Below are 19155 nucleotides of genomic sequence, written 5' to 3'. Positions count from 1 at the left end.
TAATTTATGTTGAAGGAAAAAACGTAATTACAAAGAATGCCATTGCCACGTTAGAAGCCACGTCAGAATCAATGACATGTATTAAATAACTCAGCCGTAAAGCGTTACAGCGGTAATGACGGCTGAGTTACAGTATGTTGCTGCTGATTTATGGAAAATGGCTGAATTATGAGAAAACGGCTGACTTACTAGCATAAATCAACCTGTAGTTATGACTGACTTAATAAAATATGGCTGAGTTATGAGAAAATGGCTGAGTTACGAGCATAACTCAGCCGTAATTACGATTGAGTTTTTACTTGATGGTTGAGTTGTCAAAAATGTGGATGGGTTAATACTTCGACACGACTGAATTAATTTTCTCTGGTTGGTTGAGTTATGAACAACGGCTGACTTACGATACGTCTGAGTTATGGTTAGGTACTATAACTCAGCCTTCACAAGCTGACTTATTGGAAAACTCGGCCATTTTATGGCTGACTTAGTAGCAAAAGATTAATTGTTGGAATATCATTTAGTTACGACTGACTTATTACCCGATACGGCTGAGTTACAGGTTTTCAGTTGAGTTATGACATTAAGCGGTTGAGTTTAACAACCGTTTTTTAGTCGTTAATTATTGTAATAGTATTCATGTTGTGGCTGACTTATAATTTTGTTTGATGGCTGATTTAATTAGGCTGATTTACATGTTCGTTTGGTGGTTGACTTGCCACTTTGGACACATTATCCATGTCATCATCTTCTAAAGAAATACGAAACGTCTTTTTTCGACTCTTGTTCTTCACCTGGTTCAAAAGTGAAGGATTTACATGCTTTTTACATTGTTCTTCACTTTGTTATTTGCTTCTTAATTTTCCTCATTCTTCTTCATTTTCTTTCCTGACTCTAGTTCCGGTAATTATTGTTTCCGGTAATTGGGTAAAGAAACACAAATATGTATTTAATACCAAAGATAGAGGATGTAGAGTTGTGTAGATAGATGCGGAAACAACGCATGACAAGCTTGTGAAGCTTGTTCCCGATGACTATGGATTGAACGCGTTAAGCCATCAACTAAAGTTTAGCTACATGTTCTCGAACAAGGCTCTGTGTGGAGTTTTCGACAAAAAAATCCACTAAAATTAGTGGTAAGGACGGATCGAGAGGAAGGATGAAACGGCTAATAAGTTAGCCACAAAGCATTATAACTCAGCCGTCATAAAAATTTACGAGACCTTTCATTGTCTCTTAAGTATTATAACTCAATCGTGAAGTAATATAAATCAGCCATTTACTTTAAGTTTATTTCTTGTTATAAGTCAGCCACCAAGCATTATAACTCAGTCGTCATATGAATCTAAGAGACCTTTTGATTTTCTTTTTAAGTATTATAACTCAGCCGTCAAGTAATAAATTTCAGCTGTTTACTTCTATTTCTTGTTATAAGTCAGGCACAAAGCATTATAACTCAGCCGTGATATGAATCTACGAGACCTTTCGATTTCTCTTAACTATTATAACTCAGCCGTGAAGTAATATAAATTATTCGTTTACTTTAAGTTTATTTCTTGTTATAAGTCAGCCACTAAGCATTATAACTTAGCCGTCATATGAAATTACGAGACATTTTGTTTTCCCTTAAGTATTATAACATTTTGTTTTCCTTTAAGTATTATAACTCAGCCGTGAAGTAATATAAATCAGACGTTCATTGTCAATAATGACGTGAAATCATTTGCTGATGTATATATTTTTTTAATATTTTTGGAATTAAAAATGAAAATTTAAGACAAGATATTAATTGTAATTACACCCAAAACAATAAATATATAAATAATTAGAAAATGTATAATATACCAGCAATATTTTTACTATGAGTAATTTATGACATATTATTATGGGAGCGTTTAATGTTATAAGGAATTTTAAATAAATATACATTAATCATGAATTTAAATAAATAAATATAAGAAATTTTGTTGCTTTTTTTTATCTACGTAAATATAATATTTTAGTTGTATTATATTAATATAATTATAGAATCACTATATTTTTATATAACTAACAACTACTCTTCATTTGTATCATACAAGAGACTTGAGACATAACAAATTACATTATTGACAAGTGACAACGGTCATATGCAATCTATACACATTCTTAAAGAATCAACGAGCAATTTAACTGAATCTGTACGTTTAGTATTAACAATCTCTTAATCTGTTTACACTCACTCAATTTTTATTTGTACATCAATTTGTTATTTAACCATGATCATTCCCAGAAAAAAAAAAATCAAAATAAGTTAAAGCTTAATAGACATATAAAATCCAGAATTGAATTAAGTTAAAGCATTATATATAAAATTTAATTCATTCTAATTATTTTACATTCCTTAATTAAATACCCTGCCATAAGTCAGCAAGTATTTCTCCGCGCTAGAGCGCAAATCTTCTTCTAGTTAAATAGAATTGAAAATTAATAAGCTAAATAACACTGGGAGTTTAAAAAACTTTTTTTTTTTGACACGAGCCAATACGAAAGTAAATTGTTTACAAAGGTAACTAAGTGCGGAAACGTACGAACATGTTGCGCTAAATTATCCGTTTTACCATTCTGAGAGCGAGGAACGTAGAGTAAAGAAAATGAAGCAAACTCCTCTTTATCCGCCTGAATATCTTCCAGATAAGGCGTGAAAGCTGGCCACTCACATATTAATAGAACTGTAAAATACATAATTGAGTAACAAGAGCATTATATATAGAAACTTTAATTCATCTAAATTCTTTTATATTTCTTGATTATGATTGAAAACCCCTTCTAAAAGAAATAAACTCACCACTTTTCCTCAGTGTATGAGTCTCAATATCCTATGGTTTCCACATCAACATCTTCTTCATCCTCTTCGTCGTTATCATCATCATCGTCATAGTTGATCATATCCTCATCTGATTCTTCTCCATCAAATTGTTGTTTGTTGATTAGATAGGCTGAATTCAACAAGAACTGATTATATTTATCTAGATCAAATACTACCTCCTATTGCCTATCAAAAACAAAGGCAAATTACAATTTGTCAACAAACAAATAATTATATTATACGAAAGTAAAATATAATTACATTTCGAATCTTATGTCGATCTCCATAGCAGGTCTTGCACCCACCACTCATTCTTTCAAAATCTTGGAGCAAGCTATCACTAGCTTCAGCTCATATTACAAATTAGAAAACACAACAAAGAAAACAATTAATACATACAACTTAGATTGATAGTATTTATTTCACATATAATTTCTTACTCAAAAACATAAAGAAAAAAAAACTGAAAATACTAGCCTATCAGTGTCTTCAACTTGCGGAATAAGGCTCTTATTCAACGGCACAAAGTTAGACTGAAAATATTCTATGTTGAACATGCATTAAGATTGATAGTAGTTAGTTAAAAACATTTTGCAAGTTCATTAGATAAAACCAATTAGCATAGGTGTCTCTCTAGTAAGTCTTCACATCCGTTAAGTATCAAAACTTCAAGAAACAATTCATACTCTACTTTGCCACTACATAAGAATAAAAGAATTATGACTATTTTCTTAAAATTTCAATATCTAAAAAAAAGTATCACACAAAAAAATCCTTGTAAATCCCTTTGAATGAGATAGATCTAAGCTTGGAAGTTTCTTAAATCTCTGTAAAATGATTATGATTTTGCAATCAGACAAACCACACAAATAGACTTAGACATGTGACATTTAGGCAACTTGTCTCCAATGTGGCTTCAACAACTTCTATATAAAAAGCATCATTTAGATTATCACAAGTGTATATTAAACACTTCAAGTTCTTGCAACGTGTAGCTATCATTTGCATCCCCTCATGATTGATAAGCAGGTATCCAACCAATTTGAGTTTTTCATACTCTTCCTGATGCAAAAATAAATACAATCAATTACAAAAAAATAATTATATCCATATATACAAAAATGTACATCCTAAAAAAACAAGCATACCCAATATATTAGAGTGGCTCCATAACTCTTCTAGTGAATAATCTATTGACGTTGACATCACCAGGATCGTAAGAGTATCTGACTGGAAAGGATCTTACTTGTCCATATGCTCTCCTCATGCACACAAGTGCAGTGAAGATTTCCCCGTAACGACGATCACATAGGTCGTTCTTTCCATAAATTTATTGTTGGATATGGGTTTAAAGATGCATACATTTGTGCATCTTATTTTGGTATATATCAATGCATTTCTCCCACATGGGACCAAAACAACCAAAATCAAACCAATCATAGTTATATACTAGCTGGATAGGAAATAAGTGTGTACACATATTTCATTGTTAGCATCTTATAATTTAATTTTACATTCAACGATTGTGATATTTATGCCAATGATGCAATATTGATATTGAACTAGTAATTTAGTATGAGATTGCAAAAGAATAAATTTTCATGTCGACAATTTCTAATAGACCCATAGGAATGTAGGTTAATGGGTTGTTTGATATATTACACACACTTGTCACTGGTCAGAGACATAAACTTGCTAATATATATTCTATGTTAGTTCAGTGATTTTATAGATTTGTCGACTTGAAAAAATGTTTAAATAATTAATTCTCGATTGCTAAAGACATTAAATTATTTACGCACATGTCTTCATAGGGAGTCTCTTTTTAAATTCGGTTCTTTTGTTTCTTTTATCACATTTGGCGGCGAACTCTATGTGTACATATAAATCAACTAATCTTGTCAAAAGAAAGAAAAATAATAATCTAGGTTTTTGTTTCAATAATTAAGATATATCGATCATGATTCCAAAATATTTTTTAAGATTGGGTATGATAGCCAAATAATTTGTTAAACCAAAAAGTTTAGATATTCATGTAATTAGTTAAATGCCTTGTATGTAACACATACAACATGGACCTCATTTGTATTCTCAATATCGTAATAATGTTTAGACAACCTCTTTTTTTTAGCATCATTCACGGCTAACATTAGATGTGTTTATCGTAGGAACACTAACATGTTTTAGCTTTGTTCATAAACGGCACATTATCCAAATTAAAGTGGTGCCTAGCTAACTGAACATAATCAGTTGGATAAAAACTCTAGAGCTACATTAGAGACTAGTTTCTCTTTGTGTCATGAAATCTCTATAGAAAACACATACTATACTTCTTAAAATAAATAAATAAAACAATAATACTAAATCTACATAAGATAAACCAAGTGAATAAAATTGGTTGTAAACCGAGATATGTAATTTGATTTCTATGGCTTTATGCAATTCAGCTAAAAAGCCAGTACAATGATTTTATAAGGACCTCAATTAGAAAGGAAACACACCTGAGCTAGAGCAATTCATGATTACGAGACCAAGGCCTTTGTTCTTGGATCCACCCCAAGTATCTATATGTTTATTTTCTATTTAGAAACTCAGAAGTGGTCAAAGGGTTTTGTATTGAATCAATGTATTTAAAAGGCTTTGCCATATAGTATAATAAAATTAATTGATATTAAAGTCCCATTTCATACTTCAAATAAGATCATATGTGCAATTTATACATAAACGTATACTACCATATAGATCATATGGGCTAATTGCCAAGCTTGTTCCTCTGCCTCCTCCATGCGGAGCACCTCGAGAATTTATGTCCATATTATCAAAAATCTTATCAATTCTGGTTTTCCATATATACCACAGGATTGAGAGGTAAGGTGAGGCATAAACTTTGTTGGGTACTCTCTAAAACAAGTAATCCATATTGGCATATAATGAAACCATTGAAAAAGATCCAGGGAAGAAAGGAACTTGGGATATAGACCAAACTTGACGAGCTGGTGGACATTCAAACAAAGCATGATTGATTGTTTCTTTTAGGTGTCCACTAATACCACATCCTGGATCACAACTTAACTCTCGTCTTTTTAAATTAGATATGACTGAAACAAAGCCTCTCATAAGTTGCCACATGAAATGTTTTATTTTTAACGGACATTTTACCTTCCAAACAAAAACTTGTAAAAGTATAATATCAAAGCCACAAAAACGAGCCGGAGCAATTGCCGGATTCGCGCCACATGGTAACCCAACTTAACCATATATTTGCCCGGCTTAATTAAATGCCAGTCTAATACGTCTGGTTTGGAGAAATCACCCAAAGGTAAGACAAAAATCAAAGATGCATCCTCGGGTGTAAGGGTAGCATTAACGACGTTTTTGTTGTTAAAAAAAATATAAAAGTATAAAAAGAAAAAAATATTAACAAAAATATAAAAAGAACGAATCTAAAAGCTTTGTTCGGCCTTTTTAACCAATCACGGAACTGAGCACATTTCTCTCTTAAATTGAACAATTCTCGAAGGTTCAACTTCGGTATTCATTAAAAAAACAATCACAAAACTATCCTGGATTTAAAATTCTTCTTTCTCTAAACTTAGAATTATTCCTCACGAAGTTCCTTGGTCAATAGTATTATCAACGCTTACCTAGTCATCCTCACAAGAGTTTATAAATATGTTCTCTCTTAGTCGATGGAGGTTGCAAAATATAACTTAGTTACGCATTGAGTAGGAAAGATTTGACCTAGTTAAACCCTATATATAATACACATGTTGCTAATTAAATTTGATGTTATTAAGAAGTAAGAATATATGTTTTTGTAACTCAAAGGTCAACTCTCTTTTATAAATAAAAACTTTATATAGTTAGCTAAGTTACAACTTGGTCAATAACTTTAGTTTTTTTTGTATATATAGTTCCAAAGCAATTCTTCCACAAGGCCTCTGAATACCTCAAAAAGATATCAAGAAAAATATGGGTTCAGGAAAAACTAGGGATAATCCGATTAACCGTTCATCGGTGAGACACCCAAGTCATAATCATCCGTTACGGGTCTTCAAATCCCAAGAAGAAGATCAGATAATTTGCTCCGGATGCGAACATGAGCTAATTGGGCAAGCTTTCAAGTGCACAAAGTCAGAGTGCGATTACTTCTTGCACAAATCATGTTTCGACCTTCGCTGTGAGACTCAACACAAGTCTCACCCGAATCACCCTTTGGCGCTGCTCTATTCTCCACCGAATGGTCTATCTACTTACACGTGTGATGCATGCGGTGAGTACGGATCTGCTTTCACTTACCATTGCTCGGAGTGCAAGTACCATATTCACGTGGGATGTGCGTTTGTTCCCGAGAACGTGGAGCGTGACGATCACGAACATCCACTCACTCTACTTTACAATACACCTTGCAAAGGTCGTGAAGACGGTATGATGTTCATATGTGATGTTTGCGAAGAAGATATGTCGGAGAATCTTTGGGTGTATTATTGCAAAGAATGTGACTATGGGACGCATGTATATTCATGCGCGGCATATGAAGATATTGAAGCAAAAGAAGAAGGAGAATCAAGCTCATCGACTTCACATATAAAGTCATTGATGGAGGCTGAGAAAGAGATGAGAGAGATGGCGATAATACATCAACTACAGTTAGATGCTATTGACGCAGCAGGTAGCTATGTTGGTTCATGGGAACCAAGAAGAAAATATTATTGGTGAATGATGAATGTTGGTGTGAGAACGATAACGATCAACTATACAACCACAAAACTTTGTTTTAATTTCTCTCTTGTGTGAATTTTGTTTACGAAATAAAACCAAACATATGTGTTATGATATTTGTAAGGTTTGCAATATATATATTTTTCATGTGGCTTGTTGTAATGTACTTTGTTACGAAATAAAGTAGTTACAGACTGTATTTGGAGAAATACTAATATTTTTTATTTCTATTCGAAAGTCAAGGACCCAAGATTAAAATAATAATATTTTAAAAAAACTTGTATATATAACATGAAAAACGGCAACTTACTTGCTTTCCAAATACAGTCTGAAATACAATGTTTATTTTTTTTTTGTTGGAATATCTATATGTTAAACTTGAGATCTTTGGAACTAAACTACACTATATATCCAACCGTAAAACAATGAGAAAAATGTAAAAAACCCATGAACTCACCAAAAGTGGTGAAATTTCATAAATTTGCTTGTGGTGATGTAATTGTCTAATTTTTATTGATTTTCCAAATAAATCACAAATTGTCAATAACATTACCAAATAAAATATGATATTAACGGAATTTTTTTTGGGCGTAATATGATATTAAGCCTCTTCTTTTTTGGGCGTAGTATTATATTTTGTATTCTACCTTGGTTGGAACCAAGTTTATCAATAATATCAGTTGACAAAAAAAAACTAAGCCATTAAATTAGTTTTCTAAATAAATCACAAATTTAGGTTTTATTATTACATATTTTGTAAACGGAAATCAAAACAGTTAAATTGTCGTCTCAGATAATTTAAGAAATATTTGCACTTAGACCTACTTCTAGCTATTGGTATACTTTTGTCAAGGTTTTTTACATTTTAGCTCTCACTTCTTCTTACCCTTACAATCTTCAATCTAACTAAACTATTAACTGAACTACTAACTAACCGAATCACTGTAGCTAACCCGTTTCACTGTAGTTACTCAATTTTTTTTGTTTTTTACTCCAAAATTCTAAACCTGATAAAAGTAAAAATTTAAAATCAACCAAAATTCCCAAATTTCTCAACCCCAAATTTCTGAAACCCTAGATCCCCAAATGATCAAGCCCTAAATCCCCAAATACTCAATTCTCAATCCCTAATTTCCCAAATCCTCAATCCCTAATTCCCCAAATTCTCAATCTCTAACCCCAACATTCATCCTCTTTTGTTGGAACCCCTTCACTCCCATGCGAATGGCAGATAACCGTCGCATTTCTCGATTCTTCAAACCCTTGTCAAGCGCTTGTGCTGGTACATCCGACAATGAATCCGCCGACTGTGATGACCTTCTCCCATGCCGTCTGTTCGCTACGGATCGTTACCCCGATGCTAGGCTTAATGTTTACTCCCGGCCAGATATCCTCACCGCCATATACAAGGTTCTTAAAGGCACTCCGGAATTTGAGAGGATTCTTGGGTCTAGTTTGGGGTCTCTTTTCAGGCTTCGGATTATTGAGTCCCCTATATCATGTAAGTTACTCCACTCTCTCCTTTGTAGACAGGTTCTATCCAAAAAAAATACGAAATGTGGACTGTTTTTGGTGGATACCCCATGAGATTTTCCTTGATAGAGTTTGGAGGTGTTATTGGTTTACCTTGTGGCGAATTTCCTGAAGACTACGACCCCGAAGATGACCCTACTCCTGACGCTGATGGTGAATGTTACTCGGACAAGTTGATTGGGGAAGATCGAAAGGCAACTTTAGCTGATGTCCACAATATTTTTGCAAACCCTGCCATCACTGATCAAGATCGGAAGCTTCGTCTTGCTCTTCTTCTCATTGTTGATGGTGTACTGATTGCCTCCAGCCAAACCCATAGACCGACGTGGAAGTATGTCGAGATGCTTGAAGTCATTGATTCGTTCCTAGCATTCCCTTGGGGTAGAGAATCTTTTCTGAAGACTATTTCCACAATGAGACCTGATTTGAAATCCCAACCAAAACCAGTCGCTAAAAGAGCTAGACGTCAGGCCAATGTTCCTAAACCGGTGGACCCATTACAAAGTTTCACTGAGAAGCTGCAACAAAAGACTTTTCGTTTGCATGGATTCCCTCTATCCCTTCAATTGCTCGCATAACGTAACATCTCTGGCTTACTTGATAAGATACAAGGGGCTGGTGATCCACGTACATTTTTGGAATGGGATTCAATTGGCCTTCCAAAGAACAATCTACCGCTAACTGATGTATTATCTGTAGAGCATTATTCAGGCGTAAGTTCTTTATTCATTTTGCTTTTTTCACCATATCCACATGGATACAATTTAAAATTTTATTTTGTATCCACAATCGCAGTTATCATTAACCCCTTATCTTGATGTTATTCCACCGGAAACCGGTTGGGGAGAGTAGGACGATGAAGTTAAAGATAAAAGGATTGCACATTTGCAGTCTAAAATTGAACAAGGGCACATTTTCACAAAGAAGGAGTGGCCTGGTGGCGATTGTTCTTTGCCATTGATATCTTTCTCTGAAAAGAAGGCGCCAGGCATACACAGGAAACACATTGTGCCAAGGCGTAAAGAAGTTTCTTCAAAACTTCGTGTAAAACACGATCCACCAAAACCCTGGTCCTCAATGTCTAGGAGGCCCCGCGTCCTCAATGCAAATACTGACGAGGACTGGGTGGCTGATTTCAAATTGTCACTAACACTCATCGAACTCAGGATGTGTCCCCTGATTTTGTTTTGGATTCTGGTATCAAACCCGTTTATGACACCGAAACTAAGGTTAGCGACATTTCCATCTTTAGTGTTAAACCTACCTTTGTATGACACCCGTTTATGACACCGTTTATTATCAAACCAACTTTTGGGTAGCAGGGATCTCCTTTGTATGACACTATCACCAAACCTCAACCGTATACCACATTGTTAAATGACTTCATAGGCAACTCTAGTCAGCATTATGTTCCATACAACGAACCTCAGGGGATCGAGGTATTTAACTACCTGTCTTATGAACTTTCAACTAACCAAACATCTCAGAGGTTGCCACTCTAACTTGTTGTACCCATGCGCATATCATTCAGAATATTGATGCTGCTAATGTATTGGAAGCCCCTTGTCTTGTGTTGACTCTATATCGTCCTGATGCTTAAACCCACTTAAAGTGTTATCTCTCATATTTCACATATTTGTCCTCCTTATACTCATATAACTTCTTCAGGTCTCCCCCGATGAGTCTCCCGTTGGGTCCAAGGAAGCAGACGACGACGACCAGTAGGTAACAATCCAGCTCTTTTCTATCCACTGATAACAATTCATTTTATAACTATCCATTTTATAATTATCCATATCTAACACTCCATTTCTAACTATCCACTTATAACAATCCAATTAGAACAACCAATTTAGAAGTCTCAATTTCCAACTATCAATTATCTAACTATCCATTCCTAACTATCCATTTCTAACTATCCATGTCTAAATTCATCTTTAAATCTCAATTTATAAGTCATCAATCCTCACTATCATTTTCTATCTATCCATTTCGAACTATCCATCCGAGTCACCCTGTCCATTTTCATCTACCAATTCTCCTTCTTATCGACGATCCTTTCATCGTCTTGCCTCTGTAGGTTTGTGGTGAGAGCGAGGAAGATGACGAGGTCGCGGTAGATTCGAAGGCATCTAACACCGAGGACCAACAAGTAACCAAAAAATATCTAAATGCTTTGCTCCACATGCTTTTCTACCCCACCTTCGCCAGCTATTGTCCTTATTATCTACGTTCATTTACTATTCTTCCTTCTTTAGGTATCTGATGTAAGCCAGGACAAGGACGAGGCTGCTGTTGATACCAATGAAATTAACAGCGATGAGCAACAGGTAACAAATTTTGCATTTATATCTTTACTATCCATACTACCTTATCCACATAGACAACATATTTGACTACATATAAGTCTTCTTACTATCCTATCCACATTGAATACATCTAACTTTTCTCGTTGCCATTCACCCATCCAGAACAAGGAATCAGACAGCGACGACAGCGAGGTTTTAATCTATGGAACCCGTTTTCACCCTTTTTATTTGGAGTTAACCATCCCTACTCTTGGGTTTATCTTATACCTTTTATTCTGTTCTCTCGACAGACGATGCTACGCCCGCAGAATATGTTTCTCTCAGCGATTCTTCTCCTGCGTGACCAACAGAAAGGGCTGCCCTCTCTGAAAAAGAAGCTACCCTTCTACTTGTTGTAATGGATATGCCTGCAAGGGAGCCATCACATAGCCCTGACGCTTTACTCCGTGTTGAGATAGATCTAGCGTCTTTGATGAAGAAAACACTTAAATCATCCCCTAACACGTAATATTCTACTTACTACACTCTTTTCCATTGACTTTGACACAAACAAGAAAATAACCCTGCGTGGATACGAACTGCAGGACACACATTACCCTGTGTGGCTACGAACTTAACAATCACTTTTTCAAACAACTTGCGAGGCCTCAGAATTGGGTTAGCACTTTGGTAGGTTTTCTATCAAATCTTAAGCTCTCCCCATATAACAACCCTTTGATCTCCTGCAATCAAAGCTTGCTCATGTCCTGTCCATTGAGCGCTCAATCTTTCTTTCACCCTAGCTTTGCAACTACTTATGGGAAAGTATAAATCATTCTGTCAAGCGAAGATCAAGTCAAGAGTTAAGTGGGACAATAAGCTCCAACGAATTACACATGGCCCTCCAGCCGATTGGTTTGAACTTTGGACCATGATCTATATTCCCATGATTTGGGGCGACTCTCATTGGGTTGGTTTAGTAATCAATCTCCCCAATTGGAGCATCAAGATCCTTGATCCAAATGTAACCTTATACAACGATGTGAAGGTGGCTGAACAAATCGCTCCGATCACAGAGCAGCTACCGTATCTAATCCAGAAACTGTGCATCCCCCCCCCCGACACTCAGCAACATGGAGTTAAGCCATTTACCTGGTCCCGGATTCAAGGCGTTTACGTCAACGAAAGATGTGGCGATTGTGGTCCGGTTGCCATGAAGTTTCTAGAAATCGTCGCAACTGGCTTTGGTACTGAACTAATGTCTACGATTACGATAAAGTGGTGGATGATTTTAGGGCTCAATAAGCTTTGGACGTCTACAAGGAATTTGTTGCACCCATATACACGTAGTCCCCCTTACCCCATTTTTCCCATTTTCAAACACTATGTTGTAACTTAACTATGTAACATTTTTATTGTACCGTTATCCTAGAACTCCCTATTACAGTTTTATTTAAATCTACTAGAACTCCGCACCAATAGAAGGGACTAAATCAGTAGGTTATGGGTTGATTTGTTGAGAAGATGCCGGTTCACTTGTGTTGTCATTTACTTGTCATGTTAGGCACAATGTCATATGACATGGATAACAACACTTGGATATCTCATTTCAGTTATGTGCATAAGAATCAAGCACTGAATACCTTATTTTTAGTCTAACTTACTGCCTAAAAGGACATCCACGTTGCATTGTCGTGTGGATACCTAAATTTATAATTTTCTACCGGAGACACTCACATCTAAGTAAGAAATTGCGTAATTTAATTGGGCGATTAATTTTAGCCTGTGCGAGTCTACCTGCTCAACCATCTAAAGGAGCATGTGCCAAGAAATCTACACATTCCAGCGCCTATACTGGCGAAAATTGTAAGTTTGGTAGCAACTGATGGTCCAAGGTCACTTAAAAGCTGGATTGTTGCTGGTCGCGCGGGGAAAGTAGCTGCTTTTTCTCCGGAGACACTTAATGCTGTGAGGTTGGATCGTGATCCCGAATTTGTGAAATGGTCAAGGCCTTCGCATGTGTACTACAATTTCTTCAGAATGTGTTTGTACGAGAAGAATCCGTACGCTTTGTATGTGAAAAGATTACAATTGAAGGAGGCTATTGATGTGGTGGGTACAGTAAAGAGTGTGTACCCAGTTGCTGAACTATTATGGGTGATGTTGAGTAGTTGCGCTGGGACTTTAGATATGGATGTTTACTGGAACTTTAGGAAGAAATATGGGTTTGGTCAAGCGGATAAAATGGCGGACTCTCTGATGTACCACATCTACATAATTGGACCTCAGAAAAAAAGCACGTACGAGAAGACTTGGCTATTTGAGGATTTCCGAGAGTGCTGGTCGGCGCATGACGCGTTTGATGAATACAACGGTGAGAGGTGCATGGAGTGTATCTACTTTTACCTTTCCAGAGACATAATGTACTTATCTTAAGTTATGTATTTAAGGTTGTTTGTTTTGGGAACTATGATGCTGAACTTTCTGAATGTTTTCGTATTTACCATAAGTTAATCATGAGTGTGTTTAATAACTATCATTTGTAACGTAATGTCACGTATCCACATGGTCAATTATGTTTGGATAGATGGTCACAACCAATTGGTATCATAAGTTAATCATCTGTATGTGTAATACTATAATTTGTAAATATTAGTTCATGTATCCACATTGTCAGATTTGGTTGGATACATGGTCAAAACCGATTAGTATCATAAGTTAACCATCCATGTTGCTGTTAACATGTATCCAACCATATTACACCATGTGGATACATGCTCCACCACATGGTTGAACACATCTTTTCTCTTTTCCCCTATTTGTAAAGATGTGTCATTTAACCACATGGTCAGATATTATTAGATACATGTTAACAACACAACATTTTTAAAGATGTCACAACAATTTTAAAGATGTTGTGTCATGAATCCAACAGTTGCGACTTTGTCTTGTATTAGTTGTTTTTGTTAACATGTATCCAACCATATATGACCATGTGGATTAATGACACATCTTTACAAATGATAGTTATTACACACACGGATGAATAACCTATGATACCAATTTGGTGTGTCCACCTTTGCATAACCAATGCATCCAAAAATCGAAGGTGCTCTACACTTGGTTCCTTGTTACGGAACAATTCATATGGTGCTCTGTCTTTCACGGCTCTTGTAGCTATTCGATAAAGGAGATAAGTCGAGTGTTTCACTGCTTCTCCCCATAGATGATTTGGAACACTTATATGTTTCATAATTCTCCTGGTCACATCCGATTAGTATCATAAGTTAATCATCCATTTTGTTGTTAACATGTATCACTTGGTTGAACACAGCTTTTTCCTTTCCCCCTATTTGTAAAGATGTGTCATTTAACCACATGGTCAGATATTGTTGTATACATATTTACTGTCATGTTAACATGGATACAAACCTTGTCTCATATTGTACAGATGTGTAATGTATCCATTTTGGTCAGATAAGATTGGATACATATTCACAACCAATAGGTTATATTCCGTGGACACTGAGCGTTGGATGCCGGTCTGTTTAGTGGGCCCAACTGTTGAGACGAAAAGGTGTTGTTTGGTTAGCTTAGAGTCATTGTAACTAGAAGTTGTCGTTTAGTTTGACTACTTTCATTGTACTGTTTGGTGTTCTGTACATTCATTGTGTCGTTTCGATAATAGGGTTATGTTAATCTTCGTCTTCGATATTTTCATCTATAAATATCGTCTCATTCTGTCATGTTAAAAGCAGTTTCTATATCTTTAACATCCACCTCTTTACACCGATTAAGGCAATATTTTGCTCCTCTTAAATTTTTTTAGTTTTTGTTTATTTAACTTCACGTCTTGCTTTAACCTAAGTTGGATTGTGATGTTCTCATTTTCAGAAACAAGATATGGCCGGTGAAAGTTCCAGCAGACGTCGGACCTTCAATTCAGAGTGGGAAGACATGGACGGCCCTAATCCCGGAAAACGACCAAAACTCAATTCAGACTTCGAGTGGGAAGAGGAAGCACTTGAGACCATTTCGGAGGCTTTTAGTAAGACTAGAGCAGTGGTTTAGGCGGAGACAAAGGATCGGTTCAAAGCAATCCTAAATATGCTGCATCAGCATATGAAGAAGAAGGAGGAGGCAACCACACTCCAGCATCAAGTTGACTTAATAGACACTCAAATCTCCCAGGTTAATCAAATTTTGGGTTAAGAACTAGTCGATTTCGAGGCAGAGCACAAGAGGTTGGAGGAGAACCGAGAGGTGGCGGCGGCCGATGCCGAGCAGTGCAAAGTTCCTCCTCCGATTGACTGGTGTAAACTGCATGTTTCTTTTCCCGATGTCTAGTACTGTTTAAAGCCTGGATTCGTAATGTTAGAACATAACCACATGGTCAGACCCCTATGGATACCTTTAGTAGTTATGTACTTATTTTCTATTTTGCAACGGCTGCTACCTATTGTCTGGTTTAACTTTTATTTTTTCTTCTATATATGCAATATTTCCAAAATCTATGAATGGATACATAATGTCGTTCAACTAGTTTTGAATTGTTGAAACCTATAACTTAATACATAATGCAAAAAATGGATGGCTAGAACAATAATGAATGTTCAAATGACTGAGTTTGTGCCCTAACCACTTCAAACAGACACACACATGGATACCCACACTTGGAAATCTCATTTCAATTATATCTGCAACGAACCTTCTATATAGTCTAATGATACTACCTCACAGGATATCCACGCAACGTTAACTTCTGGATACCCACATTTGATCTTTTTGGCAAGAATCAGGGTATCCACTCAAGTATGACGTCTGGACTTAAGAAACAAACCTTATATATAGTCTGACGATACTACCTCACAGGATATCCACGCAACGTTAACGTCTGGATACCCACATTTGATCTTTTTGGGTATCCATTTCTTCATTTCAAACTAATTCAAATATCTAACAAAGACATTGCACATCTTCGACCTGATCTGATGACACAATTATAGAGTTCCGAAATAAAATCCAAAATATTCATAAAATCCAAAATACTCATAAACACTATCATCGAGTATTTAATTGTTCAATTACCCCTTAAACAAAATAGTTAGATTATCCCTCTGACAGTGATCGGGTACAAAAACCCCACAAAAAATTATCACCTATGCCGTGAGGATATCCACAAGCCTATAATCTTATGGATACCCAAACATGGATACGTCATTCCAATGACCCCGACTAACATTACTAACCGTAACAAACTTATAAATGGTTGCTTAGGTGTATCCGCAATACACCACAACACAAAAAAACAAACTTAAGAGAATCCACACTACACCACACCTCGACTAGCTCGGTTGGATACATCATGGCAACGGGTTCGTACAACTAGCTCGGTTGTGCCCACTCTGTTTGCATCTCCCACACCTATTCACTTTCCCTTTCGCCGCACCATTTTTCTGCGAAGTTAAGCAACCTAAAACATCATCACGCCTAACACAAAACAATCAATACTATCATCTACGAAACTTATACAAACATCAACTACTGGAAATTCTCCAATAGACGGGATCCTTGACTCCTTTGGACGTCCTGATGGCCTTCAAGCCTTTGGAGGGTATAACAGACGGTGCTGAATTTTGAATAGTATTTCAACATCATTAATCTCGGGATTTATTACACCTTCATAAGTAGCTCTCCAACACTCTGTCTTATAAAAATCCCCAACCAACGAACCATATGGTATCCCCTGTGTATCTGCTGCCAACAATGCGTGTCCACATGGGATTTTAACTCGATCATACTTTTTGCACGAACACTGTTTCATATCAAGTAACACATGGTGTTTCCTGTTTAGCAACCCACCAACTTCATAACTCCAGCTTGAAATATTCGCGACTCTGCTCCCACTAACTGCCACCAAGTTTTTCTGCATCTGTTTGTCAACCTATGGGGTAGTTAATCCTTGATGTTTAGCAGATTTCTTACGCCCCGCACTAAACCACCGTGTCAACATAGCACGAATGAACTTCAGTAGTTCAACAATGTGTGACGATCGACCCTTACCCAAAGCTTTGTTCAACGGCTCCGCAATGTTTGACGTCATCCAATTGTAACGATTTCCTTGGAAATATGCCCTGCTCCAGTGGCCTGCACCAATTTTATCCAAGTAAGTTGCACAGTTGCTGTTCTTTGCCTTTATTTGCCTATATGTCTCCTGAAAGGCTGTTACCTTATAGGCAAATGCCGCTTTCGTCACCAGTTTCACAAGACCTTTGTTATGAAACCGGGCATTCACATTCCTAGCAAGATGAACAATGCAAGCTCCATGGTGTGCCAACGGATAAACTTTCTTCTTAGCCGTGTAGATTGACACGTTTCTATCAGAAATAATTGTCAAGGTTTTGCTGTCCGCAATAATTCTTTCTAACTTCTCGAAGAACCATGTCCAAGCATCATCATTCTCGCTGTCTACTACTGCAAAAGCTAGCGGGAATACCTGGAAATTAGCATCCTGCCCACTAGCTGTAAGCAGCACTCCATTATAGTTCCCGTTTAGATGAGTACCATCCACAACAATAACACGCCTCAACCTGCAGAAACCTTCAATTGATGCCCCGAATGCCAAAAACATATACAAAAACCTTTTACCACCATCTTCTAAGACTTCAGTTTTTAAATCAGTAACTGTCCCTGGATTAGCTTCTTTTAAGACATGCAAATATGCAGGAAGATCTTCGAAAGACTCATCATCCGAACCAAACATTCCATCCAAAGCCTTCCCCTTCGCCCTCCAACACTTGCTGTATGATGCCCCCACCCTAAGATTCTCAAGAACCATTTGCTGCAGATCCAGTGGGCCTGGTCCTTTACTCGGATCACTGTACTTCGACTTGAAAACAGCAGCAATTACCCTAGAGGTTAGTTTCTTCAAATAGTTTCTCCTCGTCTCTATGGGGCAAGTGTGTTCAAGATCTGCTTTCCTAATCTCATAGTATCCTGACTCCTTCATTTCACTTGCTAGAACCCTCCACTCACAACTCTCCCCAGTACAGCTCACTACAAACGAATCCTTTTTCGTTGTTGTTTGCTTAAAATGAAACTTGTTCTTAATAGCATATATCGCTAGCGCAATCTGGCAATCCTCTTTGTTTGCAAACAACTTCCCTTTACAAAGTTCTTTACCATCATCCTCAAAGTCCAGATCTGGGATCTCTTCCCTCTCAAACTCTGTGTCATCATACAGAGGAGGGATATCGAACTCCTCATCATCAATATCTTCTAGCTTCCTACTGTCCATGGCGGAGCCATTCCTCTGTCCACAACCATTTGACCACGTGGCCGACGCAACATGTTCACCATCTATAGATCTCAGACCTATATTTGCTTCTTCAGATCTCACATCAAAACTTGTCTTCGCTTTCTCTTCTTCTTTTAAAGGAGTAGTCCCATTTACTAACACCGTATGGTCAAAGCATGAAAATGTATTACACATAACCTCAGCAACATTAACTCGACCAAACTGATCTCCTATGAAATTCTCCCAAAACTCCTTATCATAGTCTTTTGGGGTAGAGGTTACCTCTGCCACCTAAGCTTCTTCTTCCTCTTCAACATCTTCATAACTATCTGCAACTACATACCCTCCTGAATCACTCCTCTTCTCCTCAGCCTCTACATCCCCTCCGTTAAGCCTATCGCACTTCATTTTTCCCTCAATTTCTGCGACTCCAGCCATGAAATCATCATCAACTTGAGTAGTCTCAATAACTA

At 36.7% G+C, this 19155-nt stretch overlaps 2 pseudogenes across 1 annotated transcript; one reads left to right on the top strand and one right to left on the bottom strand.

Moving 5' to 3' along the window:
* The first annotated feature begins 6775 nt into the window (after positions 1–6775).
* LOC104753454 (protein VACUOLELESS GAMETOPHYTES pseudogene) lies at positions 6776–7794 on the top strand (annotated as a pseudogene). Its single transcript, XR_015584016.1, has one exon. The product of XR_015584016.1 is annotated as a protein VACUOLELESS GAMETOPHYTES pseudogene (transcript).
* Positions 7795–16748: 8954 nt separating this feature from the next.
* Positions 16749–18877, bottom strand: LOC104753452 (uncharacterized; annotated as a pseudogene).
* Between the last annotated feature and the right edge of the window lie 278 nt (positions 18878–19155).

Source organism: Camelina sativa, chromosome 16 (assembly GCF_030686135.1).
Source record: "Camelina sativa cultivar CO46 ecotype springtype chromosome 16, ASM3068613v1".
NCBI classification, from domain to species: Eukaryota; Viridiplantae; Streptophyta; class Magnoliopsida; order Brassicales; family Brassicaceae; genus Camelina; species Camelina sativa.
This window is presented reverse-complemented; position numbering and strand designations above follow the sequence as displayed.